Source organism: Pristiophorus japonicus, unplaced genomic scaffold, assembly GCF_044704955.1.
Source record: "Pristiophorus japonicus isolate sPriJap1 unplaced genomic scaffold, sPriJap1.hap1 HAP1_SCAFFOLD_82, whole genome shotgun sequence".
In the NCBI taxonomy this organism is placed as follows: domain Eukaryota; kingdom Metazoa; phylum Chordata; class Chondrichthyes; family Pristiophoridae; genus Pristiophorus; species Pristiophorus japonicus.
In genome coordinates, this window is record NW_027254740.1 from 2,193,848 (window position 1) to 2,220,971 (window position 27,124).

Here is a 27,124-nt window from a genome sequence, read left to right on the forward strand (position 1 = left end):
CAGTTCTACACTCACTGGTTCCCCTCCCCTGAAGGTACTGACTCTGGCTGGGTTCAGTTCTACACTCACTGGGTCCACTCCCCTGAAGGTACTGACTCTGGCTGGGTTCAGTTCTACACTCAAAGGTTCCCCTCCCCTGAAGGGACTCACTCTGGCTGGGTTCAGTTGTACACTCACTGGTTCCCCTCCCCTGAAGGTGCTGACTCTGGCTGGGTTCAGTTCTGCACTCACTGGTTCCCCTCCCCTGAAGGCACTGACTCTGGCTGGGTTCAGTTCTGCACTCACTGGTTCCCCTCCCGTGAAGGTACTGACTCTGGCTGGGTACAGTTCTACACTCACTGGTTCCCCTCCCCTGAAGGTACTGACTCTGGCTGGGTTCACTTGTACACTCACTGGTTCCCCTCCCCTGGAGGTACTGACTCTGGCTGGGTTCACTTGGTCACTCACTGGTTCCCCTCCACTCAAGGTACTGACTCTGGCTGGGTTCAGTTCTACACTCACTGGTTCCCCTCCCCTGAAGGCACTGACTCTGGCTGGGTTCAGTTCTACACTTACTGGTTCCCCTCCCCTGAAGGTACTGACTCTGGCTGGGTACAGTTCTACACTCACTGGTTCCCCTCCCGTGAAGGAACTGACTCTGGCTGGGTACAGTTCTACACTCTCTGGTTCCCCTCCCCTGGAAGTACTGACTCTGGCTGGGTTCACTTGTACACTCACTGGTTCCCCTCCACTGAAGGTACTGACTCTGGCTGGGTTCAGTTCTACACTCACTGGTTCCCCTCCCCTGAAGGTACTGACTCTGGCTGGGTTCACTTGTACACTCACTGGTTCCCCTCCCCTGGAGGTACTGACTCTGGCTGGGTTCACTTGTACACTCACTGGTTCCCCTCCCCTGAAGGTGGTGACTCTGGCTGGGTACAGTTCTGCACTCACTGGTTCCCCTCCCCTGGAGGTACTGACTCTGGCTGGGATCACTTGTACACTCACTGGTTCCCCTCCACTGAATGTACTGACTCTGGCTGGGTACAATTCTACACTCACAGGTTCCCCTCCCCTGAAGGTTCTGACACTGGCTGGGTTCAGTTCTACACTCACTGGTTCCCCTCCCCTGAATGTACTGACTCTGGCTGGGTTCAATTCTACACTCACTGGTTCCCCTCCCCTGAAGGGACTGACTCTGGCTGGGTTCAGTTCTACACTCACTGGTTCCCCTCCCCTGAAGGTACTGACTCTGGCTGGGTTCAGTTCTACACTCACTGGTTCCCCTCCCCTGAAGGTGCTGACTCTGGCTGGGTTCAGTTCTACACTCACTGGTTCCCCTCCCCTGAAGGTACTGACTCTGGCTGGGTTCAGTTCTACACTCACTGGTTCCCTTCCCCTGAAGGTACTGACTCTGGCTGGGTACAATTCTACACTCACGGGTTCCCTTCCCCTGAAGGTACTGACTCTGGCTGGGTACAGTTCTACACTCACTGGTTCCACTCCCGTGAAGGTGCTGACTCTGGCTGGGTTCAGTTCTACACTCACTGGTTCCCCTCCCCTGAAGGTACTGACTCTGGCTGGGTTCAGTTCTACACTCACTGGTTCCCTTCCCCTGAAGGTACTGCCTCTGGCTGGGTACAATTCTACACTCACGGGTTCCCTTCCCCTGAAGGTACTGACTCTGGCTGGGTACAGTTCTACACTCACTGGTTCCACTCCCGTGAAGGTGCTGACTCTGGCTGGGTTCAGTTCTACACTCACTGGTTCCACTCCCGTGAAGGTGCTGACTCTGGCTGGGTTCAGTTCTACACTCACTGGTTCCCCTCCCCTGAAGGTACTGATTCTGGCTGGGTTCAGTTCTGCACTCACTGGTTCCCTTCCCCTGAAGGTACTGACTCCGGCTGGGTTCAGTTCTACACTCACTGGTTCCCCTCCACTGAAGTTACTGACTCTGGCTGGGTTCAGTTCTACACTCACTGGTTCCCCTCCCCTGAAGGTACTGACTCAGGCTGGGTTCAGTTCTACACTCACTGGTTCCCCTCCCCTGAAGGTACTGACTCTGGCTGGGTTCAGTTCCACACTCACTGGTTCCCCTCCCCTGAAGGTACTGACTCTGGATGGGTTTAGTTCTACACTCACTGGTTCCACTCCCCTGAAGGTACTGAATCTGGCTGGGTACAGTTCTACACTCACTGGTTCCCCTCCTCTGAAGGTGCTGACTCTGGCTGGGTTCAGTTCTACACTCACTGATTCCCCTCCCCTGAAGGTACTGACTCTGGCTGGGTGCAGTTCTACACTCACTGGTTCCCCTCCCCTGAAGGAACTGACTCTGGCTGGGTACAGTTCTACACTCACTGGTTCCCCTCCCCTGAAGGGACTGACTCTGGCTGGGTTCAGTTCTACACTCACTGCTTCCCCTCCCCTGAAGGGACTGACTCTGGCTGGGTTCAGTTGTACACTCACTGGTTCCCCTCCCCTGAAGGTGCTGACTCTAGCTGGGTTCAGTTCTGCACTCACTGGTTCCCCTCCCCTGAAGGCACTGACTCTGGCTGGGTTCAGTTCTACACTCACTGGTTCCCCTCCCGTGAAGGTACTGACTCTGGCTGGGTACAGTTCTACACTCACTGGTTCCCCTCCCCTGGAGGTACTGCCTCTGGCTGGGTTCACTTGTACACTCACTGGTTCCCCTCCACTGAAGGTACTGACTCTGGCTGGGTTCAGTTCTACACTCACTGGTTCCCCTCCACTCAAGGTACTGACTCTGGCTGGGTACAGTTCTACACTCACTGGTTCCCCTCCCCTGGAGGTACTGACTCTGGCTGGGTTCACTTGTACACTCACTGGTTCCCCTCCCCTGAAGGTACTGACTCTGGCTGGGTTCAGTTCAACACTCACTGGTTCGCTCCAAAGAAGGTGCTGACTCTGGCTGGGTTCAGTTCTACACTCACTGGTTCCCCTCCCCTGGAGGTACTGACTCTGGCTCGGTTCAGTTCTGCACTCACTGGTTCCCCTCACCTGAAGGTACTGACTCTGCTGTGTTCATTTCTACACTCACTGGTTCCCCTCACCTGAAGGTGCTGCCTCTGGCTGTGTTCAGTTCTACACTCACTGGTTCCCCACCCCTGAAGGTGCTGACTCTGGCTGGGTTCAGTTCTACACTCACTGGTTCCCCTCCACTGAAGGTGCTGACTCTGGCTGGGTTCAGTTCTACACTCACTGGTTCCTCTCCAATGAAGGTACTGACTCTGGCTGTGTTCAGTTCTACACTCACTGGTTCCCCTCCCCTGAAGGTACTGACTATGGCTGGTTTCAGTTCTACACTCACTGGTTCCCCTCAACTGAAGGTACTGAATCTGGCTGGGTTCAGTTGTACAATCACTGGTTCCCCTCCCCTGAATGTCCTGACTCTGGCTGGGTTCAGTTCTACACTCACTGGTTCCCCTCCCCTGAAGATACTGATTCTGGCTGGGTTCAGTTCTACACTCACTGGTTCCCCTCCCCTGAAGGTACTGACTCTTGCTGGGTTCAGTTCTACACTCACTGGTTCCCCTCCCCTGAAGGTACTGACTCTGGCTGGGTTCACTTGTACACTCACTGGTTCCCCTCCCCTGGAGGTACTGACTCTGGCTGGGTTCACTTGGTCACTCACTGGTTCCCCTCCACTCAAGGTACTGACTCTGGCTGGGTACAGTTCTACACTCACTGGTTCCCCTCCCCTGGAGGTACTGACTATGGCTGGGTTCACTTGTACACTCACTGATTCCCCTACCCTGAAGGTACTGAATTTGGCTGGGTTCAGTTCAACACTCACTGGTTCGCTCCAATGAAGGTGCTGACTCTGGCTGGGTTCAGTTCTACACTCACTGATTCCCCTCCCCTGGAGGTACTGACTCTGGCTCGGTTCAGTTCTACACTCACTGGTTCCCCTCACCTGAAGGTACTGACTCTGGCTGTGTTCATTTCTACACTCACTGGTTCCCCTCACCTGAAGGTGCTGCCTCTGGCTGTGTTCAGTTCTACACTCACTGGTTCCCCTCCCCTGGAGGTACTAACTATGGCTGGGTTCAGTTCTACACTCACTGGTTCCTCTCTAATGAAGGCACTGACTCTGGCTGTGTTCAGTTCTACACTCACTGGTTCCCCTCCCCTAAAGGTACTGAGTATGGCTGGTTTCAGTTCCACACTCTCTGGTTCCCCTCCCGTGAAGGTACTGACTCTGGCTGGGTTCAGTTGTACACTCACTGGTTCCCCTCCCCTGAAGGGACTGACACTGGCTGGATACAGTTCGACACTCACTGGTTCCCCTCCACTGAAGATACTGACTCTGGCTGGGTACAGTTCTACACTCACTAGTTCCGCTCCCCTGAAGGTGCTGACTCTGGCTGGGTTCAGTGCTACACTCACTGGTTCCCCTCCCCTGAAGGTACTGACTCTGGCTGGGTTCAGTTCTACACTCACTAGATCTCTTCCCCTGAAGGTGCTGACTCTGGTTGGGTTCAGTTCTACACTCACTGGTTCCCCTCCGCAGAAGGTACTGACTCTGTCTGGGTTCACTTCTACATTCACTGGTTCCACTCCGCTGAAGGTGCTGACTCTGGCTGGGTTCAGTTCTACACTCACTGGTTCCCCTCCCCTGAAGGTACTGACTCTGGCTCGGTTCAGTTCTACACTCACTGGTTCCCCTCCCCTGAATGTACTGACTCTGGCTGGGTTCAGTTCTACACTCACTGGTTCCCCTCCCCTGAAGGTGCTGACTCTGGCTGGGTTCAGTTCTACACTCACTGGTTCCCCTCCCCTGAAGGTACTGACTCTGGCTGGGTTTAGTTCTAAACTCACTGGTTCCCCTCCCCTGAAGGTACTGACTCTGGCTGGGTTCAGTTCGACACTCACTGGTTCCCCTCCCATGAAGGTGTTGACTCTGGCTGGGTTCAGTTGTACACTCACTGGTTACCCTCCCCTGAAGGTACTGACTCTGGCGGGGTTCAATTATACACTCACTGGTTCCCCTCCCCTGAAGATACTGACTCTGGCTGGGTTCAATTCTACACTCACTGGTTCCCCTCCCCTGAAGGGACTGACTCTGGCTGGGTTCAGTTCTACACTAACTGGTTCCCCTCCCCTGAAGGTACTGACTCTGGCTGGGTTCAGTTGTAAACTCACTGGTTCCCCTCCCCTGAAGGGACTGACACTGGCTGGATACAGTTCTACACTCACTGGTTCCCCTCCACTGAAGATACTGACTCTGGCTGGGTACAGTTCTACACTCACTAGTTCCACTCCCCTGAAGGTGCTGACTCTGGCTTGGTTCAGTGCTACACTCACTGGTTCCCCTCCGCTGAAGGTACTGACTCTGGCTGGGTTCAGTTCTACACTCACTAGTTCTCTTCCCCTGAAGGTGCTGACTCTGGCTGGGTTCAGTTCTACACTCACTGCTTCCCCTCCGCAGAAGGTACTGACTCTGCCTGGGTTCACTTCTACATTCACTGGTTCCCCTCCCCTGAAGGTGCTGACTCTGGCTGGGTTCAGTTCTACACTCACTGGTTCCCCTCCCCTGAAGATACTGACTCTGGCTGGGTTCAGTTCTACACTCACTGGTTCCCCTCCCCTGAAGATGCTGACTCTGGCTGTGTTCAGTTCTACACTCACTGGATCCCCTCCAATGAAGGTGCTGACTCTGGCTGGGTTCAGTTCTGCACTCACTGGTTCCCCTCCCCTGAAGGTGCTGACTCTGGCTGGGTTCAGTTCTGCACTCACTGGTTCCCCTCCCCTGAAGTTACTGACTCTGGCTGTGTTCAGTTCTACACTCACGGGTTCCCCTCCGCTGAAGGTACTGACTCTGGCTGGGTTCAGTTCTACACTTACTGGTTCCCCTCCCCTGAAGGTACTGACTCTGGCTGGGTACTGTTCTACACTCACTGGTTCCCCTCCACTGAAGGTACTGACTCTGGCTGGGTTCAATTCTACACTCACTGGTTCCCCTCCCCTGAAGGTACTGACTCTGGCTGGGTTCACTTGTACACTCACTGGTTCCCCTCCCCTGGAGGTACTGACTCTGGCTGGGTTCACTTGTACACTCACTGGTTCCCCTCCACTGAAGTTACTGACTCTGGCTGGGTACAGTTCTACACTCACTGGTTCCCCTCCCCTGGAGGTACTGACTCTGGCTGGGTTCACTTGTACTCTCACTGGTTACCCTCCACTGAAGGTACTGACTCTGGCTGGGTTCAGTTCAACACTCACTGGTTCCCCTGCCCTGAAGGTGCTGACTCTGGCTGGGTTCAGATCTACACTCACTGGTTCCCCTCCAATGAAGGTGCTGACTCTGGCTGGGTTCAGTTCTACACTCACTGGTTCCCCTCCCCTGAAGATGCTGACTCTGGCTGTGTTCAGTTCTACACTCACTGGATCCCCTCCAATGAAGGTGCTGACTCTGGCTGGGTTCAGTTCTACACTCACTGGTTCCCGTCCCCTGAAGGTGCTGACTCTGGCTGGGTTCAGTTCTGCACTCACTGGTTCCCCTCCCCTGAAGTTACTGACTCTGGCTGTGTTCAGTTCTACACTCACGGGTTCCCCTCCGCTGAAGGTACTGACTCTGGCTGGGTTCAGTTCTACACTTACTGGTTCCCCTCCCCTGAAGGTACTGACTCTGGCTGGGTACAGTTCTACACTCACTGGTTCCCCTCCCCTGAAGGTACTGACTCTGGCTGGGTTCAGTTCTACACTCACTGGTTCCCCTCCCCTGAAGGGACTGACTCTGGCTGGGTTCAGTTCTACACTCACTGGTTCCCCTCCCCTGAAGGTACTGACTCTGGCTGGGTTCAGTTCTACACTCACTGGTTCCCCTCCCCTGAAGGGACTGACTCTGGCTGGGTTCAGTTCTACACTTACTGGTTCCCCTCCCCTGAAGGTACTGACTCTGGCTGGGTACAGTTCGACACTCACTGGTTCCCCTCCCCTGAAGGTACTGACTCTGGCTGGGTACAGTTCTACACTTACTGGTTCCCCTCCCCTGAAGGTACTGACTCTGGCTGGGTTCAGTTCTACACTCACTGGTTCCCCTCCCCTGAAGGGACTGACTCTGGCTGGGTTCAGTTCTACACTTACTGGTTCCCCTCCCCTGAAGGTACTGACTCTGGCTGGGTACAGTTCGACACTCACTGGTTCCCCTCCCCTGAAGGTACTGACTCTGGCTGGGTACAGTTCTACACTCATTGGTTCCCCTCCCCTGGAGGTACTGACTCTGGCTGGGTTCACTTGTACTCTCACTGGTTACCCTCCACTGAAGGTACTGACTCTGGCTGGGTTCAGTTCAACACTCACTGGTTCCCCTGCCCTGAAGGTGCTGACTCTGGCTGGGTTCAGTTCTACACTCACTGGTTCCCCTCCAATGAAGGTGCTGACTCTGGCTGGGTTCAGTTCTACACTCACTGGTTCCCCTCCCCTGAAGATGCTGACTCTGGCTGTGTTCAGTTCTACACTCACTGGATCCCCTCCAATGAAGGTGCTGACTCTGGCTGGGTTCAGTTCTACACTCACTGGTTCCCCTCCCCTGAAGGTGCTGACTCTGGCTGGGTTCAGTTCTGCACTCACTGGTTCCCCTCCCCTGAAGTTACTGACTCTGGCTGTGTTCAGTTCTACACTCACGGGTTCCCCTCCGCTGAAGGTACTGACTCTGGCTGGGTTCAGTTCTACACTTACTGGTTCCCCTCCCCTGAAGGTACTGACTCTGGCTGGGTACAGTTCTACACTCACTGGTTCCCCTCCCCTGAAGGTACTGACTCTGGCTGGGTTCAGTTCTACACTCACTGGTTCCCCTCCCCTGAAGGTACTGACTCTGGCTGGTTTCAGTTCTACACTCACTGGTTCCCCTCCCCTGAAGGTACTGACTCTGGCTGGGTACAGTTCTACACTCACTGGTTCCCCTCCCCTGAAGGTACTGACTCTGGCTGGGTTCAGTTCTACACTCACTGGTTCCCCTTCCCTGAAGGTGCTGACTCTGGCTGGGTTCAGTTCTACACTCACTGGTTCCCCTCCCCTGAAGGGACTGACTCTGGCTGGGTTCAGTTCTACACTCACTGGTTCCCCTCCCCTGAAGGTACTGACTCTGGCTGGGTTCAGTTCTACACTCACTGGTTCCCCTCCCCTGAAGGGACTGACTCTGGCTGGGTTCAGTTCTACACTTACTGGTTCCCCTCCCCTGAAGGTACTGACTCTGGCTGGGTACAGTTCGACACTCACTGGTTCCCCTCCCCTGAAGGTACTGACTCTGGCTGGGTACAGTTCTACACTGACTGGTTCCCCTCCCCTGAAGGTGCTGACTCTGGCTGGGTTCAGTTCTACACTCACTGGTTCCCCTCCCCTGAAGGTACTGACTCTGGCTGGGTACAGTTCTACACTGACTGGTTCCCCTCCCCTGAAGGTACTGACTCTGGCTGGGTTCAGTTCTACACTCACTGGTTCCCCTCCCCTGAAGGTGCTGACTCTGGCTGGGTTCAGTTCTACACTCACTGGTTCCCCTCCCCTGAAGGTACTGACTCTGGCTGGGTTCAGTTCTACACTCAAAGGTTCCCCACCCCTGAAGGTACTGACTCTGGCTGGGTACAGTTCTACACTCACTGGTTCCCCTCCCCTGAAGGTACTGACTCTGGCTGGGTACAGTTCTACACTGACTGGTTCCCCTCCCCTGAAGGTACTGACTCTGGCTGGGTTCAGTTCTACACTCACTGGTTCCCCTCCCCTGAAGGTACTGACTCTGGCTGGGTACAGTTCTACACTGACTGGTTCCCCTCCCCTGAAGGTACTGACTCTGGCTGGGTTCAATTCTACACTCACTGGTTCCCCTCCCCTGAAGGTACTGACTCTGGCTGGGTTCAGTTCTACACTCACTGGTTCCCCTCCCCTGAAGGTGCTGACTCTGGCTGGGTTCAGTTCTACACTCACTGGTTCCCCTCCCCTGAAGGTGCTGACTTTGGCTGGGTTCAGTTCTGCACTCACTGGTTCCCCTCCCCTGAAGGTACTGACTCTGGCTGGGTTCAGTTCTATACTCTCTGGTTCCCCTCCCCTGAAGGTACTGACTCTGGCTGGGTTCAGTTCTACACTCACTGGTTCCCCTCCCCTGAACGGACTGACTCTGGCTGGGTTCAGTTCTACACTCACTGGTTCCCCTCCCCTGAACGGACTGACTCTGGCTGGGTTCAGTTCTACACTCACTGGTTCCCCTCCCCTGAAGGTGCTGACTCTGGCTGGGTTCAGTTCTACACTCACTGGTTCCCCTCCCCTGAAGGTGCTGACTCTGGCTGGGTTCAGTTCTGCACTCACTGGTTCCCCTCCCCTGAAGGTACTGACTCTGGCTGGGTTCAGTTCTACACTCACTGGTTCCCCTCCCCTGAAGGTACTGACTCTGGCTGGGTTCAGTTCTACACTCACTGGTTCCCCTCCCCTGAAGGTACTGACTCTGGCTGGGTTCAGTTCTACACTCACTGGTTCCCCTCCCCTGGAGGTACTGACTCTGGCTGGGTTCAGTTCTACACTCACTGGTTCCCCTCCCCTGGAGGTACTGACTCTGGCTGGGTTCAGTTCTACACTCACTGGTTCCCCTCCCCTGGAGGTACTGACTCTGGCTGGGTTCAGTTCTACACTCACTGGTTCCCCTCCCCTGAAGGTACTGACTCTGGCTGGGTACAGTTCTACACTCACTGGTTCCCCTCCCCTGAACGGACTGACTGTGGTTGGGTTCAGTTGCAGATACTGACATCATTCACTTTTTTCCTGCACCAAGATGGCCGCGCATGCGCTGTACTACTCACTGAATCAAGATGGCGGGGCGCTGAACATTCCTTCCTGCACTAAGATGGCCGCCTTTAGCCTGGGCCTGTGACCGGGAGAAAGCCCCGAAGCTGCAACCGCCGATATTCCGGTTATTATTCCGGGCTTGCGGCGGCACGGGTTGTTTATGAAGCCTCCCCGGCTCACCGCTGGTCCCTTACTCCGCTCCGTGTCGCCGAAAACGACACTTCCGTGGAGCCTGTCCAAAACATGTCTCCTCCGCCATTACACTCACCGCGCCTGCGCACTGAGCTCCTGTATTCTGTGAGGCACTTTCTCCCCCGCGGGGCATGCTGGGTACAAAAGTCCATGAGAAATCGGTGCAGGAGTGGGCCACCCGGACCCCCGAGCCTGGCCCCATTCAATAACATTTGTTGGGGCATTATCGGGGGAACTTTACTCTGTATCTAACCCCCTTTACCTGCCCTGGGAGTGTTTCATGGGACAGTGTAGAGGGAGCTTTACTCTGTATCTAACCCCCTGTACCTGCCCTGGGAGTGTTTGATGGGACAGTGTAGAGGGAGCTTTACTCTGTATCTAACCCCCTGTACCTGCCCTGGGGGTATTTGTTGGGACAGTGTAGAGGGAGCTTTACTCTGTACCTAACCCGTGCTGTACCTTTCCTGGGAGTGTTTGTTGGGACAGTGTAGAGGGAGATTTACTCTGTATCTAACCCGTGCTGTACCTGTCCTGGAAGTGTTTGATGGGACAGTGTAGAGGGAACTTTATTCTGTATCTACGCCTGCCGTACCTGCCCTGGGAGTGTTTGATGGGACAGTGTAGAGTGAGTTTTACTCTGTATCTACCCCAAGCTGTACCTGTCCTGTGATTTGATGCAACAGTGTACAGGAAGCTTTATTCTGTATCTAACCACTGCAGTATCTACCCTGGAATCTTGGGACAGGGTAGAGGGAGATATACTCCGTATCTAACCTGTGTTATTGAGGCCCTTGGAATGTCTGGTGGGACAGTGTTGAGGGAGCTTTACTCTGTATCTAAGCAAGGCAGATATGTCCTTCCTTAGATAAGGCGACCAAAACTGTGCACAATTGTGAGAGAGATTAGAGTGAGAATTACACTGTGTCTAAATTGTGCTGTAGCTGTCCTATGCGTGTTTATTTGACTGTGTAGTGGGAGCTTTCCTTAATGTCTAACCAATGCAGTACCTGCTCTGGGAGTGTTTCACGAAACAATGTACAGGATATTTACTCTGTATCTAACCTGTGCTGTACCTGCCCTGAGAGTGTTTGATTGGACAGTGCAGAGCGAGCTTTACTCTATATCTAACCCCGTGTTGTACCTGCCCTGAAAGTGTTTGATGGGATAGTGCAGAGCGAGCTTTACTCTGTATCTGACCCGTGCTGTACCTGCCCTAGGAGTGTTTGAGGCATGGTAGAAGAAGATATACTCCCTGTCGAACGTGTACTGTACCTGCCCTGGGAATATTTGATGCACAATGTAGAGGGAGCTTTACTCTATCTAACGCATGTTATACCTGCCCTGGGAGTGTTTGGGATATTATAGACTGAGATTTACTCTGCATCAACCCTGGTAGTATTTGGGACAGGATGGAGTGAGATTTACTCTGTATCTAACCCCTGCTTTACTGGTAGTCCTGACATCAGTAGTCGGGAAAATGCTAGAATCTAATATTAAGCTCGTAGCAAGTAATAACAGGAATGGACAGAATCAACACAGATTAATGAAAGGGAAATTGTACTTGACAAATCTGTTAGTGATTTTTGAAGTTGTAACTAGCAGGATAGATAAGGGGGGACCACTGGATGTGGTGCATTTAGATTTACAGAAGGCATTCGATGATGTGCCGCATAAGAGGTTATACAATAAAATTAGGGCTCATGGGATTGAAGGTAATATACTTGCAAGGATTAGGGATTGGTTAACGGACAGAAACAGAGAAAGTAGAAACAAACGGGTGATTTTCGGGTTGGCAGGCTGTAACTGGTGGGGTGCTGCAAGGATCGGTGCTTGGGCCCCAGCTATTCACAATCTAGATCATTAATTTGGATGAGGGGACCAAACGTAATATATCGAAGTTTGCTGAGGCTACAAACTAGTTGGGAATGTTAGTGTGAGGAGGATGAAAAGAGGTTTCAAGGGGATATATGCAGGCTCAGTGAGTGGGCAAGAACATGGTAAATGGAATATAATATGAAGAAATGTTAAGTTAGACACTGACAGTAAAAATAGAAAGGCAGAGTATTTATTTTAAATGGTGAGAGATTGGGAAACATTTTGTTCAGAGGGACCTGGTTGTTATTGTACACAAATCGCTAAAAGTTAATATGCAGGTACAGCAAGCAATTAAGAAAGCAAATGATATATTGGCCTTTATTACAAAAAGATTTGAGTATTTATATTTACTGCAATTATACAGGGCCCTGGTGAGACCACAGCTGGAGTATTGTGTACAGTTTTGGTCTCCTTACCTAAGGAAAGATAAACTTGCTATAGAGGGAGTGCAGTGAAGATTCACCAGACTGATTCCTGGGAAGGGGGGATTATCCGATCAGAGATTGAGTATACTAGGCTTATATTCTCTAGATGTTAGAAGAATGAAAGGTGAGAGGCGACAGGCGACACACATATCCCATGAACAAATTTTTAAAAAAGATGTGAAATGTTTAAATTTGATCAAGGACACCAACCAAATTAGTAGAGACACTCCCTGCCCTTCAGGGCAGTGTCCAGGGGAAAAGTTGATGGTTAATCTGATCAAATTTGGGTTAAATGTTGTGTTCATCGAGCTGAGCACCTCGTGCCAGCATCAAACACTCTCCAGTCGGGTACAGCACGGGTTAGATACAGAGTGAACCCATCAGTCGCTCCCCGTCACAGATACAGAGGGACAGGGAGTGTCCGAGACACTGACAATTCTCACTCAACAAGGTAGAAATTGATAATGTACCTCTCCCAATTAATCCTGGGCTCCACACGGCTCGAATCCTGCTACTGTTTCCCTTCCTGTCACAGCACTGAGCTCAACCCAGCCCATAATGAGCAGGGCTCAGGGATTTTGGTTGCTCGGCACTGCAGTGATGTCATAAAGCAGGGCCATTCTGCCCAGCTGGTCCTCTCCTTGTCCCTTTAAAGGAGGAGAGCTGGGACATCCTGTCTCAACGCACATCCCCCTGTTCATACTGAGAATCCCCGGGGAAGGCCCAAGGGCAGAGTGTGGAACACATCCAAGGGGGAAAAGAGGAGGAGAGAAGGGGAGGTAAATGAAGGAGTGGGGACTGAGGGCCACCAAGCTTCAGTTTTAGAGCCTGGAGACTTCAGGACGGATCAGCGAGTTCTGTAGTTTCAGGATCCAGGGAAAGAACAAGGAGTAGATGGGGAGACTGTTATGGATTCCTGCACAATGAGGATGTAGGGGGAGGGAGATTGTGTCGGGCCAGATATTAGGGATGTAGGAGGGACAAGAGAGGAAAGGTCAGAGGAGCAATTACTGCAGCAGTGTCCATCAATAGTGAGAGAGAGAAGGTGAGGTCAGAGTGGGCCCTGGACAGGCCGATAAACTGTTTTTTGCTGTGACCAGCTTTCCTTCTGTCACAAAAAAAGTCTCCTGTAGCCCAGTGACACAAACAGCCCATTAAACGCCACCAATGTCCTTTGGTCTGGTGAGGTCTCCCTTTGTGAAACATCGGCTGTTGTTAAAGCTTCTCATTCTGACTCGCTCACAGTGAGACAGTATCCACTGTCCCTTTTATTTCATGGGCTTCATCTTTTCTGGTATTGGTAACACGCCCGGGATCAGTAAACACAAAACCCAGTCTGTTAATCACTTTCAGCAACTGGACTTAGCGTGTGCCCCACAGCATCTCTCTCACCTTCAATGTGTGAATAGAGCATCACGCCTGCAAAGCTGGTTTAAGTTTATAACCAGGCAGCACATCTATTTAAGAAAAGCCTGTCGGCCGATAAGACACTTTTCAGGTGCCAGTGTGCTGCTGGTTTGTCCGGCATTTTGCCTGTAATGGAAAATAACTGAACATTTCTCCCAGTGTAACATTCACTGTAATGAAATGTGTCTTTTAATAAGCCTCACGTCCTTGCTCATGTCTGCTGCAATTGTGTAGAAAGAGGATGTGTGAAGTGATGGTGTTTGTATGGAGATGTGAAACAAGGAAACGGTATCTGTGTGTGACAGTGACACAGCCCTTTGGTCACAGGCAGAACCATGCACAGATATGCTTGTGCTTATGGTTTGAGCAGGGTCAGTTCATGAATGCTCAAGCGAAGAGGAATCGGGAGCTGAGGCAGTAAATAAAATCTAAATGTAAATTCTGATGTAGTTTATCTTCATTTATTCCTATTTTAATAGCTTTTGCTGAATGTGGCCCATGCCAAGTGCCAGGATATTGGATCAGGCCCACCATAGAAAATTAGTTTGACACCTTAAGGTAGACAATGTCACCCGGATTCCCCCATCCATCAACCTAACATCTTCTTTACAAACTCAAGCTAATTTGTAAGATGTGACCTTGTTTACCGGAATCCGTGTTCAGTATCTGTAATGGCCCCTTCCCTTTCCCCATGATCGAAAACAGCATCTCTCAGGATCCCTTCAAGCACCTTCCCAGTGATCGAGGTAACGTTGATGGGCCTTCAGTTCCCGAGCTCTGACTTGTGCCCAATTTGGAAAATGGGAACTACGTGTGCTACCTTCCAATCTCAGGGAACAACCCATGACTCGACTGAACTGTTGGAGATATGGGCAAGGGGCTGACAGAGCAGCCGTCCCAACACTTTAAACATCCTTGGGTGGATATCATCTGCACCTGACACATCAAGGTTAACCCGCACGGTGACTTTGCTGTCAGTGAAGAGTGATTAGAAAGACCAGAGTGCCGTTTGCCCCTCTTAGTGTGACCCTGAAGGACTGTGTCCAGGCTGAAGTTTTCCCCCCATACGATTTCCCCCAGATTTTCCTCACTGAGCTCCAGCCAGGTGATGATAAACACTCGGGAAAGACAATAATCTACAGCAATGTGTTGAAAGCAACACGAATTTATTTGTCTATATTCCAAATATGAAACTCCAGTCCAGTTACAGGAGTTATTAACATCAGCGGAAACAAACCCCAACTGTCAGAATGAACATGGTTCAGTCGGGATGTGATTAACAGCAGCAATAACAGCAGATCCCAACCCCTGCAGTCACTTGTGAACTCTCTGGTGCCTCAACAGATAGGATGACCAAGCGAATCCCTTCCACACTCAGAGCAGGTGAATGACCTCTCCCCGCTGTGAACTCACCGATGTGTTTCCAGCTGGGATGGGTAGTTGAAACGTTTCCCACAGTTCCCACATTTACACAATTTCTCCCCAGTGTGACTGCACTTGTGTCTCTCCAGGTTGGATGATAGGCTGAAGCATTGTCCACACACAGAGCACGTGTACAGTTTCTCCCTGGTGTGATCGGTGCTTTTTGCTTCCATGGTCAAAGGCTGATGATATTCTGTTCCCGATGAATCGAGTGACTCTGTCAGATTTTAATGTGATATTTGGTTTGAGTCTCCAGTCGACAAATTCTCCCCTTTTAATACCCTGTAAAGTGAATTTCAGACAGGAAAAAGGGTGGGTGAGAGAGAATCCACAAAAACACAAAGGCATGTTGAGAAATTGAGCTGAATTAACTTGGTTATTTGTGGGGACAGCACTAGAAAAAGTAACCATGAAAGGAGTCAGTTTGTGGTAAAACCCAACTGGTTCATTAATGTCCTTCAGGGAAGGGAACCCACGTCCATTGACAGCCCCACATGGGGAATTGTTGGTCACACTGTGCCCGGAATTACTGGGGGTGAAACCCAGCAGCTTCTCCTCCATCTCCATTCCAGCTCAAACTGGTGTAACAAACATATCTACACAGGAGGCCAGGTATCCAAAGCATCTTTCTAACATTTGCAGCATAGTTGAGAGGCGATCTGCAATAAATTGCCCCAGATTTGGAGATTGGAGTGTCGAGATTTTGCTTTGTACCAGAATCCAGGTCGGGGATTGGAGCATCAGCAGGACCATCGCAACGGCCCAGGTACAGCAGGCGATGCGGTAAGCAGCAGAGGAGTGTTGAGGTCGGGGTGGAGTAGCGGTGAGAGATCGGGGCTGAGGGTTTCGGGCCCAGAAGAGGCAAGGGCCCAGGGACAGAATGGACCAGACCACACTGCGATCTTTGGGCAGTAGGAGAATGTGCACCAGGTCTGTGCAGCAGAGCCTGGTCTCCAGTCGTCTTGTTTAACCCTTGCAACTGGACCAAGCCCTCGTTCTGTATCGCCCGTGTGGTGGTTGGTGTGCAACGGACACACACGTTAAAAGAATCCACGCACAGGCATCTACCACCCTTCAATATATAGTTCGGGACCTAAATATCAGGTCTCACATTGAAATATCTGTGAACTCATCACTTTTTGGTTTGGAAGTGGGTCAACCTCGATTCAAGGAGCTCAGTGCGCAGGCGCGGTACATGTAATGGCGGAGGAGACATGTTTTGGACAGGCTCCACGGAACTGTCGTTTTCAGCAGGACGGAGCCATCTTGATTCAGTGATGATCACAGCGCATGCGCGGCCATCTTGCGGCAGACACAATGTGAATGATGTCAGTATCTGGAACTGAACCCAACCAAAGTCAGTCTCTTCAGGGGAGGGTACCAGTGAGTGTAGAACTGAACCCAGCCAGAGTCAGTACCTTCAGGGGAGGGGAACCAGTGAGTGTAGAACTGAACACAGCCAGAGTCAGTCCCTTCAGGGGAGGGGTACCAGTGAGTGTAGAACTGAACCCAGCCAGAGTCAGTACCTTCAGGGGAGGGGAACCAGTGAGTTTAGAACTGAACCCAGCCAGAGTCAGTCCCTTTAGGGGAGGGGTACCGGTGAGTGTAGAACTGAACCCAGCCAGAGACAGTACCTTCAGGGGAGGGGGGCCAGTGAGTGTAGAACTGAACCCAGCCAGATTCAGTCCCTTCAGGGGAGGGGTACCAGTGAGTGCAGAACTGAACCCAGCCAGAGTCAGTACCTTCAGGGGAGGGGAACCAGTGAGTTTAGAATTGAACCCAGCCAGAGTCAGTCCCTTCAGGGGAGGGGAACCAGTGAGTGTAGAACTGAAGCCAGCCAGAGTCAGTACCTTCAGGGGAGGGGAACCAGTGAGTGTAGAACTGAACCCAGCCAGAGTCAGTCCCTTCAGGGGAGGGGAACCAGTGAGTGTAGAACTGAACCCAGCCAGAGTCAGTAATTCGGGGGAGGGGAACCAGTGCGTGTCGAACTGAACCAAGCAGGAGTCAGTAATTTCAGGGGAGGGGAACCAGTGAGTGTAGAACTGAACCCAGCCAGAGTTAGTCCCTTCAGGGGAGGGGAACCAGTGAGTGTAGAACTGAACCCAGCCAGAGTCAGCACCTTCAGGGGAGGGGAACCAGTGAGTGTAGAACTGAACCCAGCCAGAGTCAGTACCTTCAGGGGAGGGGAACCAGTGAGTGTAGAACTGAACCAGTCAGAGTCAGCACCTTCAGGGTAGTGGAACCAGTGAGTGTAGAACTGAACCCAGCCAGAGTCAGTACCTTCAGGGGAGGGGAACCAGTGAGTGTCGAACAGAACCCAGCCAGAGTCAGTACTTTCAGGGGAGGGGAACCAGTGAGTGTAGAACTGAACCCAGCCAGAGTCAGTTCCTTCAGGGGAGGGGAACCAGTGAGTGTAGAACTGAACCCAGCCAGAGTCAGTACCTTCAGGGGAGGGGAACCAGTGAGTGTAGAACTGAACCCAGCCAGAGTCAGTACCTTCAGTGGAGCGGCACCAGTGAGTGTAGAATTCAACCCAGCCAGAGTCAGTACCTTCAGGGGAGGGGAACCAGTAAGTGTAGAACTGAACCCAGCCAGAGTCAATACCTTCAGGGGAGGGGAACCAGTGAGTGTAGAACTGAACCCAGCCAGAGTCAGTCCCTTTAGGGGAGGGGTACCGGTGAGTGTGGAACTGAACCCAGCCAGAGACAGTACCTTCAGGGGAGGGGGGCCAGTGAGTGTAGAACTGAACCCAGCCAGAGTCAGTACCTTCAGGGGAGGTGAACCAGTGAGTTTAGAATTGAACCCAGCCAGAGTCAGTCCCTTCAGGGGAGGGGAACCAGTGAGTGTAGAACTGAACCCAGCCAGAGTCAGTACCTTCAGGGGAGGGGAACCAGTGAGTGTAGAACTGAACCCAGCCAGAGTCAGTCCCTTCAGGTGAGGGGAACCAGTGAGTGGAGAACTGAACACAGCCAGAGTCAGTACCTTCAGGTGAGGGGAACCAGTGCGTGTCAAACTGAACCAAGCCGGAGTCAGTAATTTCAGGGGAGGGGAACCAGTGAGTGTAGAACTGAACCCAGCCAGAGTTAGTCCCTTCAGGGGAGGGGAACCAGTGAGTGTAGAACTGAACCCAGCCAGAGTCAGCACCTTCAGGGGAGGGGAACCAGTGAGTGTAGAACTGAACCCAGCCAGAGTCAGTACCTTCAGGGGAGGGGAACCAGTGAGTGTAGAACTGAACCAGCCAGAGTCAGCACCTTCAGTGGAGTGGAACCAGTGAGTGTAGAACTGAACCCAGCCAGAGTCAGTACCTTCAGGGGAGGGGAACCAGTGAGTGTCGAACAGAACCCAGCCAGAGTCAGTACTTTCAGGGGAGGGGAACCAGTGAGTGTAGAACTGAACCCAGCCAGAGACAATACCTTCAGGGGAGGGGAACCAGTGAGTGTAGAACTGAACCCAGCCAGAGTCAGTACCTTCAGGAGAGGGGAACAAGTGAGTGTAGAACTGAACCCAGCTAGAGTCAGCACCTTCAGGGGAGGGGTACCAGTGAGTGTAGAACTGAACCCAGCCAGAGTCAGCACCTTCAGGGGAGGTGAACCAGTGAGTGTAGAACTGAATACAGCCAGAGTTAGTACTTTCAGGGGAGGGGAACCATTGAATGTAGAACTGAACATAGCCAGATTCAGCACCTTCAGGGGAGGGGAACCAGTGAGTGTAGAACTGAACCCAGCCAGAGTCAGGATCTTCAGGGGAGGGGAACCAGTGAGTGTAGAACTGAACCCAGCCAGCGTCAGTACCTTCAGGGGAAGGGAACCAGTGAGTGTAGAACTGAACCCAGCCAGAGTCAGCACCTTCAGGGGAGGGGAACCAGTGAGTGTAGAACTGAACCCAGCCAGAGTCAGTACCTTCAGTGGAGCGGAACCAGTGGAGGGTAGAATTGAACCCAGCCATAGTCAGTACCTTCAGGGGAGCGGAACCATTGAGTGTAGAACTTAATCCAGCCAGAATCAGCACCTTCAGAGGAGGGGAACCAGTGAGTGTAGAACTGATCCCAGCCAGAATCAGAACCTTCAGAGGATGGGAACCAGTGAGTGTAGAACTGAACCCAGCCAGAGTCAGTACCTTCATGTGAGGGGAACCAGTGTGTGTAGAACTGAACAAAGCCAGAGTCAGTACCTTCAGGGGAGGGGAACCAGTAAGTGCAGAACTGAACCCAGCCAGAGTCAATACCTTCAGAGGAGGGCAACCAGTGAGTGTAGAACTGAACCCAGCCAGAGTCAGTACCTTCAGGGGAGGGGAACCAGTGAATGTAGAACTGAACCCAGCCAGATTCATCACCTTCAGGGGAGGGGAGCCAGTGAGTGTAGAACTGAATCCAGCCAGAGTCATTACCTTCAGGGGAGGGTAACCATTGAATGTAGAACTGAATCCAGCTAGAGTCAGTACCTTCAGGGGAGGGGAACCAGTGAGTGTAGAACTGAACCCAGCCAGAGTCAGTACCTTCAGGGGCGGGGAACCAGTGAGTGTAGAACTGAACCCAGCCAGAGTCAGTACCTTCAGGGGAGGGGAACCAGTGAGTGTAGAACTGAACCCAGCCAGAGTCATTATCTTCAGTAGAGGGGAACCAGTGAGTGTAGAACTGAACCCAGCCAGAGTCAGTACCTTCAGGGGAGCGGAACCAGTGAGTGTAGAACTGAACAAAGCCAGATTCAGCACCTTCAGGGGAGGGGAACCAGTGAGTGTAGAACTGATCCCAGCCAGAGTCAGTACCTTCAGGGGAGGGGAACCAGTGAGTGTAGAACTGAACCCAGCCAGAGTCAGTACCTTCAGGGGAGGGGAACCAGTGAATGTAGAACTGAACCCAGCCAGAGTCAGTACCTTCAGGAGAGGGGAACAAGTGAGTTTAGAACTGAACCCAGCCAGAGTCAGCACCTTCAGGGGAGGGGTACCAGTGAGTGTAGAACTGAACCCAGCCAGAGTCAGCACCTTCAGGGGAGGGGAACCAGTGAGTGTAGAACTGAATACAGCCAGAGTCAGGATCTTCAGGGGAGGGGAACCAGTGAGTGTAGAACTGAACCCAGCCAGAATCAGCACCTTCAGGGGAGGGGAACCAGTGAGTGTAGAACTGATCCCAGCCAAAATCAGAACCTTCAGGGGATGGCAACCAGTGAGTGTAGAACTGAACCCAGCCAGAGTCAGTACCTTCAGGTGAGGGGAACCAGTGTGTGTAGAACTGAACAATGCCAGAGTCAGTAATTCAGGGGAGGGGAACCAGTGCGTGTCGAACTGAACCAAGCCGGAGTCTGTAATTTCAGGGGAGGGGAACCAGTGAGTGTAGAACTGAACCCAGCCAGAGTTAGTCCCTTCAGGGGAGGGGAACCAGTGAGTGTAGAACTGAACCCAGCCAGAGTCAGCACCTTCAGGGGAGGGGAACCAGTGAGTGTAGAACTGAACCCAGCCAGAGTCAGTACCTTCAGGGGAGGGGAACCAGTGAGTGTAGAACTGAACCAGTCAGAGTCAGCACCTTCAGGGTAGTGGAACCAGTGAGTGTAGAACTGAACCCAGCCAGAGTCAGTACCTTCAGGGGAGGGGAACCAGTGAGTGTCGAACAGAACCCAGCCAGAGTCAGTACTTTCAGGGGAGGGGAACCAGTGAGTGTAGAACTGAACCCAGCCAGAGTCAGTACCTTCAGGGGAGGGGAACCAGTGAGTGTAGAACTGAACACAGCCAGAGTCAGTACCTTCAGGGGAGGGGAACCAGTGAGTGTAGAACTGAACCCAGCCAGAGTCAGTACCTTCAGTGGAGGGGCACCAGTGAGTGTAGAATTCAACCCAGCCAGAGTCAGCACCTTCAGGGGAGGGGAACCAGTGAGTGTAGAACTGAACCCAGCCAGAGTCAGTACCTTCAGTGGAGCAGAACCAGTGCAGGGTAGAATTGAACCCAGCCATAGTCAGTACCTTCAGGGGAGCGGAACCATTGAGTGTAGAACCTAATCCAGCCAGAATCAGCACCTTCAGGGGAGGGGAACCAGTGAGTGTAGAACTGATCCCAGCCAGAATCAGAACCTTCAGGGGATGGGAACCAGTGAGTGTAGAACTGAACCCAGCCAGAGTCAGTACCTTCAGGTGAGGGGAACCAGTGTGTGTAGAACTGAACAAAGCCAGAGTCAGTACCTTCAGGGGAGGGGAACCAGTAAATGTAGAACTGAACCCAGCCAGAGTCAATACCTTCAGGGGAGGGGAACCAGTGAGTGTAGAACTGAACCCAGCCAGAGTCAGTACCTTCAGGGGAGGGGAACCAGTGAATGTAGAACTGAACCCAGCCAGATTCATCACCTTCAGGGGAGGGGAGCCAGTGAGTGTAGAACTGAATCCAGCCAGAGTCATTACCTTCAGGGGAGGGTAACCATTGAATGTAGAACTGAACACAGCCAGAGTTAGCAGCTTCAGGGGAGGGGAACCAGTGAGTGTAGAACTGAATCCAGCCAGAGTCAGTACCTCCAGGGGTGGGGAAGCAGTGAGTGTAGAACTGAATCCAGCTAGAGTCAGTACCTTCAGGGGAGGGGAACCAGTGAGTGTAGAACTGAACCCAGCCAGAGTCAGTACCTTCAGGGGTGGGGAACCAGTGAGTGTAGAACTGAACCCAGCCAGAGTCAGTACCTTCAGGGGAGGGGAACCAGTGAGTGTAGAACTGAACACAGCCACAGTCAGTATCTTCAGTAGAGGGGAACCAGTGAGTGTAGAACTGAACCCAGCCAGAGTCAGTACCTTCAGGGGAGCGGAACCAGTGAGTGTAGAACTGAACAAAGCCAGATTCAGCACCTTCAGGGGAGGGGAACCAGTGAGTGTAGAACTGATCCCAGCCAGAGTCAGTACCTTCAGGGGAGGGGAACCAGTGAGTGTAGAACTGAACCCAGCCAGAGTCAGTACCTTCAGGGGAGGGGAACCAGTGAATGTAGAACTGAACCCAGCCAGAGTCAGTACCTTCAGGAGAGGGGAACAAGTGAGTTTAGAACTGAACCCAGCCAGAGTCAGCACCTTCAGGGGAGGGGTACCAGTGAGTGTAGAACTGAACCCAGCCAGAGTCAGCACCTCCAGGGGAGGGGAACCAGTGAGTGTAGAACTGAATACAGCCAGAGTTAGTACTTTCAGGGGAGGGGAACCATTGAATGTAGAACTGAACCTAGCCAGATTCAGCACCTTCAGGGGAGGGGAACCAGTGAGTGTAGAACTGAACCCAGCCAGAGTCAGGATCTTCAGGGGAGGGGAACCAGTGAGTGTAGAACTGAACCCGGCCAGAATCAGCACCTTCAGGGGAGGGGAACCAGTGAGTGTAGAACTGATCCCAGCCAGAATCAGAACCTTCAGGGGATGGGAACCAGTGAGTGTAGAACTGAACCCAGCCAGAGTCAGTACCTTCAGGTGAGGGGAACCAGTGTGTGTAGAACTGAACAATGCCAGAGTCAGCAATTCAGGGGAGGGGAACCAGTGCGTGTCGAACTGAACCAAGCCGGAGTCAGTAATTTCAGGGGAGGGGAACCAGTGAGTGTAGAACTGAACCCAGCCAGAGTCAGCACCTTCAGGGGAGGGGAACCAGTGAGTGTAGAACTGAACCCAGCCAGAGTCAGTACCTTCAGGGGAGGGGAACCAGTGAGTGTAGAACTGAACCAGTCAGAGTCAGCACCTTCAGGGTAGTGGAACCAGTGAGTGCAGAACTGAACCCAGCCAGAGTCAGTACCTTCAGGGGAGGGGAACCAGTGAGTGTCGAACAGAACCCAGCCAGAGTCAGTACTTTCAGGGGAGGGGAACCAGTGAGTGTAGAACTGAACCCAGCCAGAGTCAGTACCTTCAGGGGAGGGGAACCAGTGAGTGTAGAACTGAACCCAGCCAGAGTCAGTACCTTCAGGGGAGGGAACCAGTGAGTGTAGAACTGAACCCAGCCAGAGTCAGTACCTTCAGTGGAGGGGCACCAGTGAGTGTAGAATTCAACCCAGCCAGAGTCAGTACCTTCAGGGGAGGGGAACCAGTAAGTGTAGAACTGAACCCAGCCAGAGTCAATACCTTCAGGGGAGGGGAACCAGTGAGTGTAGAACTGAACCCAGCCAGAGTCAGTCCCTTTAGGTGAGGGGTACCGGTGAGTGTAGAACTGAACCCAGCCAGAGACAGTACCTTCAGGGGAGGGGGGCCAGTGAGTGTAGAACTGAACCCAGCCAGAGTCAGTACCTTCAGGGGAGGGGAACCAGTGAGTTTAGAATTGAACCCAGCCAGAGTCAGTCCCTTCAGGGGAGGGGAACCAGTGAGTTTAGAACTGAACCCAGCCAGAGTCAGTACCTTCAGGGGAGGGGAACCAGTGAGTGTAGAACTGAACCCAGCCAGAGTCAGTCCCTTCAGGGGAGGGGAACCAGTGAGTGGAGAACTGAACACAGCCAGAGTCAGTACCTTCAGGTGAGGGGAACCAGTGCGTGTCAAACTGAACCAAGCCGGAGTCAGTAATTTCAGGGGAGGGGAACCAGTGAGTGTAGAACTGAACCCAGCCAGAGTTAGTCCCTTCAGGGTAGGGGAACCAGTGAGTGTAGAACTGAACCCAGCCAGAGTCAGCACCTTCAGGGGAGGGGAACCAGTGAGTGTAGAACTGAACCCAGCCAGAGTCAGTACCTTCAGGGGAGGGGAACCAGTGAGTGTAGAACTGAACCAGCCAGAGTCAGCAACTTCAGGGGAGTGGAACCAGTGAGTGTAGAACTGAACCCAGCCAGAGTCAGTACCTTCAGGGGAGGGCAACCAGTGAGTGTCGAACAGAACCCAGCCAGAGTCAGTACTTTCAGGGGAGGGGAACCAGTGAGTGTAGAACTGAACCCAGCCAGAGACAGTACCTTCAGGGGAGGGGAACCAGTGAGTGTAGAACTGAACCCAGCCAGAGTCAGTACCTTCAGGGGAGGGGAACCAGTGAGTGTAGAACTGAACCCAGCCAGGTTCAGCACCTTCAGGGGAGGGGAACCAGTGAGTGTAGAACTGAATCCAGCCAGAGTCAGTAACTTCAGGGGAGGGTAACCATTGAATGTAGAACTGAACCCAGCCAGAGTTAGCACCTTCAGGGGAGGGGAACCAGTGAGTGTAGAACTGAATCCAGCCAGAGTCAGTACCTCCAGGGGTGGGGAACCAGTGAATGTAGAAGTGAACCCAGCTAGAGTCAGTACTTCAGGGGAGTGGAACCAGTGAGTGTAGAACTGAACCCAGCCAGAGTCAGTACCTTCAGGGGCGGGGAACCAGTGAGTGTAGAACTGAACCCAGCCAGAGTCAGTAACTTCAGTGGAGGGGAACCAGTGAGTGTAGAACTGAACCCAGCCAGAGTCAGTATCTTCAGTGGAGGGGAACCAGTGAGTGTAGAACTGAACCCAGCCAGAGTCAGTGCCTTCAGGGGAGGGGAACCAGTGAGTGTAGAACTGAACCCAGCCAGAGTCAGTACCTTCAGGGGAGGGGAACCAGTGAGTGTAGAACTGAACCCAGCCAGAGTCAGTACCTTCAGGAGAGGGGAACAAGTGAGTGTAGAACTGAACCCAGCTAGAGTCAGCACCTTCAGGGGAGGGGTACCAGTGAGTGTAGAAGTGAACCCAGCCAGAGTCAGCACCTTCAGGGAAGGTGAACCAGTGAGTGTAGAACTGAATACAGCCAGAGTTAGTACTTTCAGGGGAGGGGAACCATTGAATGTAGAACTGAACATAGCCATATTCAGCACCTTCAGGGTAGGGGAACCAGTGAGTGTAGAACTGAACCCAGCCAGAGTCAGGATCTCCAGGGGAGGGGAACCAGTGAGTGTAGAACTGAACCCAGCCAGCGTCAGTACCTTCAGGGGAAGGGAACCAGTGAGTGTAGAACTGAACCCAGCCAGAGTCAGCACCTTCAGGGGAGGGGAACCAGTGAGTGTAGAACTGAACCCAGCCAGAGTCAGTACCTTCAGTGGAGCGGAACCAGTGGAGGGTAGAATTGAACCCAGCCATAGTCAGTACCTTCAGGGGAGCGGAACCATTGAGTGTAGAACTTAATCCAGCCAGAATCAGCACCTTCAGGGAGGGGAACCAGTGAGTGTAGAACTGATCCCAGCCAGAATCAGAACCTTCAGGGGATGGGAACCAGTGAGTGTAGAACTGAACCCAGCCAGAGTCGGTACCTTCAGGTGAGGGGAACCAGTGTGTGTAGAACTGAACAAAGCCAGAGTCAGTACCTTCAGGGGAGGGGAACCAGTAAGTGTAGAACTGAACCCAGCCAGAGTCAATACCTTCAGGGGAGGGGAACCAGTGAGTGTAGAACTGAACCCAGCCAGAGTCAGTACCTTCAGGGGAGGGGAACCAGTGAATGTAGAACTGAACCCAGCCAGATTCATCACCTTCAGGGGAGGGGAGCCACTGAGTGTAGAACTGAATCCAGCCAGAGTCATTACCTTCAGGGGAGGGTAACCATTGAATGTAGAACTGAACACAGCCAGAGTTAGCACCTTCAGGGGAGGGGAACCAGTGAGTGTAGAACTGAATCCAGCCAGAGTCAGTACCTCCAGGGGTGGGGAACCAGTGAGTGTAGAACTGAATCCAGCTAGAGTCAGTACCTTCAGGGGAGGGGAACCAGTGAGTGTAGAACTGAACCCAGCCAGAGTCAGTACCTTCAGGGGCGGGGAACCAGTGAGTGTAGAACTGAACCCAGCCAGAGTCAGTACCTTCAGGGGAGGGGAACCAGTGAGTGTAGAACTGAACCCAGCCAGAGTCAGTATCTTCAGTAGAGGGGAACCAGTGAGTGTAGAACTGAACCCAGCCAGAGTCAGTACCTTCAGGGGAGCGGAACCAGTGAGTGTAGAACTGAACAAAGCCAGATTCAGCACCTTCAGGGGAGGGGAACCAGTGAGTGTAGAACTGATCCCAGCCAGAGTCAGTACCTTCAGGGGAGGAGAACCAGTGAGTGTAGAACTGAACCCAGCCAGAGTCAGTACCTTCAGGGGAGGGGAACCAGTGAATGTAGAACTGAACCCAGCCAGAGTCAGTACCTTCAGGAGAGGGGAACAAGTGAGTGTAGAACTGAACCCAGCCAGAGTCAGCACCTTCAGGGGAGGGGTACCAGTGAGTGTAGAACTGAACCCAGCCAGAGTCAGCACCTTCAGGGGAGGGGAACCAGTGAGTGTAGAACTGAATACAGCCAGAGTTAGTACTTTCAGGGGAGGGGAACCATTGAATGTAGAACTGAACCTAGCCAGATTCAGCACCTTCAGGGGAGGGGAACCAGTGAGTGTAGAACTGAACCCAGCCAGAGTCAGGATCTTCAGGGGAGGGGAACCAGTGAGTGTAGAACTGAACCCAGCCAGAATCAGCACCTTCAGGGGAGGGGAACCAATGAGTGTAGAACTGATCCCAGCCAGAATCAGAACCTTCAGGGGATGGGAATCAGTGAGTGTAGAACTGAACCCAGCCAGAGTCAGTACCTTCAGGTGAGGGGAACCAGTGAGTGTAGAACTGAACCCAGCCAGAGTCAGTACCTTCAGGGGATGGGAATCAGTGAGTGTAGAACTGAACCCAGCCAGAGTCAGTACCTTCAGGGGAGGGGAACCAGTGAGTGTAGAACTGAACAATGCCAGAGTCAGTACCTTCAGGGGAGGGGAGCCAGTGAGTGTAGAACTGAACCCAGCCAGAGTCAGTAGCTTCAGGGGAGGGGAACAAGTGAGTGTAGAATTGAACCCAGCCAGAGTCAGCATCTTCAGGGGAGGGTTCCCAGTAGTGTAGAACTGAACCCAGATAGAGTCAGTACCTTCAGGGGAGTGGGACCAGTGAGTGTAGAACTGAACGCAGATAGAGTCAGTACCTTCAGGGGAGGGGGACCAGTGAGTGTAGAACTGAACCCGGCCAGACTCAGTATAATATCATAAGATATACGTGCAGGAGGACGCCCTCGTACCCCTCACTCCTGCTCCGCCATTTAATACGATCATGGCTGATCCGATCATGGACTCAGCACCGTTTCCCTGCCCTCTCCCCATAACCCCTAATTCCCTTATTGGTT

General features: G+C 52.7%; 1 protein-coding gene across 2 annotated transcripts in view; it reads right to left on the bottom strand.

Moving 5' to 3' along the window:
- The window catches only part of LOC139257294 (zinc finger protein 436-like), a 92,656-nt gene extending 82,620 nt beyond the window's left edge, over positions 1-10,036 (bottom strand). For both annotated transcript variants that reach the window (XM_070874431.1, XM_070874430.1), the window contains exon 1: positions 9,789-10,036. The gene's annotated coding sequence lies outside the window, so the exon portion shown is untranslated. The remainder of the gene's footprint in view (positions 1-9,788) is intronic.
- Positions 10,037-27,124: the final 17,088 nt, after the last annotated feature.